At 38.8% G+C, this 2778-nt stretch overlaps 2 long non-coding RNA genes across 2 annotated transcripts in view; both read left to right on the forward strand.

Moving 5' to 3' along the window:
* The first annotated feature begins 1612 nt into the window (after positions 1 to 1612).
* On the forward strand, positions 1613 to 2509 carry LOC117448601 (uncharacterized). Its single transcript, XR_004552343.2, has 4 exons — positions 1613 to 1702; positions 2035 to 2078; positions 2220 to 2297; positions 2468 to 2509. It is a non-coding gene; the product is annotated as an uncharacterized lncRNA (long non-coding RNA).
* An 18-nt stretch (positions 2510 to 2527) lies between these two features.
* Positions 2528 to 2778, forward strand: part of LOC139433949 (uncharacterized) — a 5075-nt gene continuing 4824 nt past the window's right edge. The window contains exon 1 of the long non-coding RNA XR_011643341.1: positions 2528 to 2611. This is a non-coding gene — a long non-coding RNA (uncharacterized lncRNA). The remainder of the gene's footprint in view (positions 2612 to 2778) is intronic.

A 2778-nucleotide genomic window follows, 5' to 3' on the forward strand; every position in this document is an offset into this window, starting at 1 on the left:
TTGTCTTCTGTTTGCTATCGCAGTAAAGTGTTTTTATTGCATACACTGCACTTTGGCTCGACCAAAAATCGTTTTAAAAATGTGCTATATAAATAAAACTTGATTTGATTTGATGTTGTTAGGCCTATACAGTTAAATGACTCAAAATCATCTTTCTCACAATTTTACATTTACATAAAGTGATTTTCTATCATTTAACTTTATTTAGATGTTATTACATGTTTACTCTGAAACACTTTGGTACCAAGGTCCCATAACCAATAAAGTGTATGGTTATTTTTATGACTGTGTATTCACGTTATGTTTCTAATTCTGTTTGGAGAATCCATGTTCCATTTACTTGTAGCAAACATAGCGTATTGATTAGCACCATGAGGGGGCGGCTACACAGTTGATGATAATTGAATAGAGGGATAGACGTAGCTATCTCACCATTTTAGGGGGTGCGCACAGAGCAACCTCTATAGTTAACATACGTAGTATATACAAAAAATGTTCTGTCGAGACCTGACATTATCTTTGTGATATCTATTAAACTATAGATCCTACACATCCACTGGACGTAGATTCTAAAAGTACAATATACACTTCTCGCTAGAAATGTAATTAAAAAGCATATTAATGGCCAAACTATACTAAAAAAAAATGTTCACACCAGGAAAGTTGACGATCACGTGACATGGGCAATGGCCATTAGAAATCTATAGAAAAAAAGAATGTAGCCATGTCACAATTTGAGAGGGTTTTTGTTAACAAACTACATTTTGCCCTGCACTCTAAGAAAAATCTGTAAAATTACGGCCAATGTGGTGTAACATTTTACTGTTTAAGTACTGTAATCGACTTTTACATTACTTTTTCCGTTGAAAACAGTGTTGCCAGGTCTGCTTATTATAAGTTTCCCCCAAGATTTTATTTGAAAATAGCAGATCTACAAGCTCACAACCATATTTATATATTAATATAAACAGTCCATGCTCACAATGCATCGCGTTGAGGCACGTTGTGATCTGCTATTTTCTAATAGTTGCTGTATAGGTTTAAAGTGCTCATGTGGCCCACTTCACTTCTTTTGGGCTTTTCTTTCCTTGACCTTGTGTCCCTCACAGAATCTGGCAACACTGGTTTCGCATTGCATTGTGGGTGCTTTTGCCCGGTAAAAAATATCTGTGGTGGCCGCCATTACAGGAATCCGTCCGCACTGAAAGTCTGCTCGGTAGGTTGGTTCATTGTGTTTAATTTGGGAATGGAACCTCATTTCTTAATCAAAAAGGATATTTGTGGTAAACATAAAGTTTGTGTTAATGTTAAATATTTGTTTTATTACGTGGACGTCTGGCAGGTAACTCTCTTCTAACAGCACTGTAAGACCAAGAAGTACAAGCTTCTTGAAGAATATGGGTTGTTTTAACCCAAAGATTTATAAAAGTTATTTCACCGCAAATTTTCTGATGACTATGAACTGATTTGTAATATTGTGCATACAGTATTATTCCACTTTGGGTCATATTGGGGATTGTACTCAAATGTTTTACTGAATCTCTCTAACTTCATCACGTATGTGCTCCGCCCCCGACGTGTCTCACTGCTGTTCATTTGAGTCCGCCATTATAGCTCCTCTCGGATGAAATCACTCAAACTTCCAGAAGTTTGTCCACCGTGCTCTCGAGTCTCACTGCCGGAATTTGACCGCGCTACTCTGGTAAGTTACCTCTTGCCTTTGCACAGTATTTAAATGATTTGTTATTCATTTCTGCATCTAATGCACTTTGTGTCGCATGGTGTGTTAGTTTGATTTGAGCTCTTGTTAGCTAGCCTAGATTTAATATCTGCCTCACTTGAAAAATGATTTAAACCTGTAAGACAGTATTTTATATTGCTTTAAGTTATATCTCAAAGTGGAACGTTTGTGTTGCAAAAGTTCTCTGGAAAATTCGAACCGCAAATGGCGGGAGTTTTTTTTCTTTTTTGTTCTCTGATCATTTTGTGAAAACTTTGCAACCCAGCTAACCTTCAATTTTTTTTTCTCTTTAGGCTGAAACTGAAGCAACTGGCAGATAAAGGGCGTCTTCAACCTGGTAAGCCTTGCAGTGGAGAAACTATAACGCGCGTGGGGGAGGCACGGGGGGGGGGTTGGATGCTAGTGTGTGTGTGTTAAGATGAGAGATAAAAACCATCCCTTGATTGCAAAGTTAATGCAGACTACCTTTGCCCTGCAGCGCAATGAGATAATCAATGATGAGCTACCTGTTGGAGAGACCCTGGAACGCTGGCCTGCCTTGACAATGGAATCACAGGTGAAAATATTTTGGATATTACAACTATATAATAATTTTGTGTGCCTTTGTCACTAATAGCTTGGCATGTTTACTCAGATTTAGCATGTTATGTTTCTGTTTATCTCAGCTGCCTTCAGTCCACATATAACTTGTACTCTGAATTAAATAGTCATGTTATATGTGTGCAGAGTTTCACAGGATAACGAACCTCAACCTGAAGAACCACTTGTACGTGGAGTTGGATCGGCATGCTGTTGAGCTTGTACCGGAAGAAGGCGGCACGCAAAGACGAAGTGTCTGAAGTTCAGCTCTTCACCGCCTATGACCTCCAGGTGAGTCGGTTAAGCCTCTTGGTGTTTTATTATCATACTAGAGTGGAGTTTTCTGTGTGTGTGTTGGGGGGCGGGGGGTCAGCCTGATAGGGTTAGATTTATTATTAAGATACTTGTGTTTGGGGAGGGAACAGCAGTGTTCATGTTATTGCACCTTGTTGCTGTGC

The sequence above is a fragment of the Pseudochaenichthys georgianus genome, chromosome 6 (genome assembly GCF_902827115.2).
Source record: "Pseudochaenichthys georgianus chromosome 6, fPseGeo1.2, whole genome shotgun sequence".
In the NCBI taxonomy this organism is placed as follows: Eukaryota; Metazoa; Chordata; class Actinopteri; order Perciformes; family Channichthyidae; genus Pseudochaenichthys; species Pseudochaenichthys georgianus.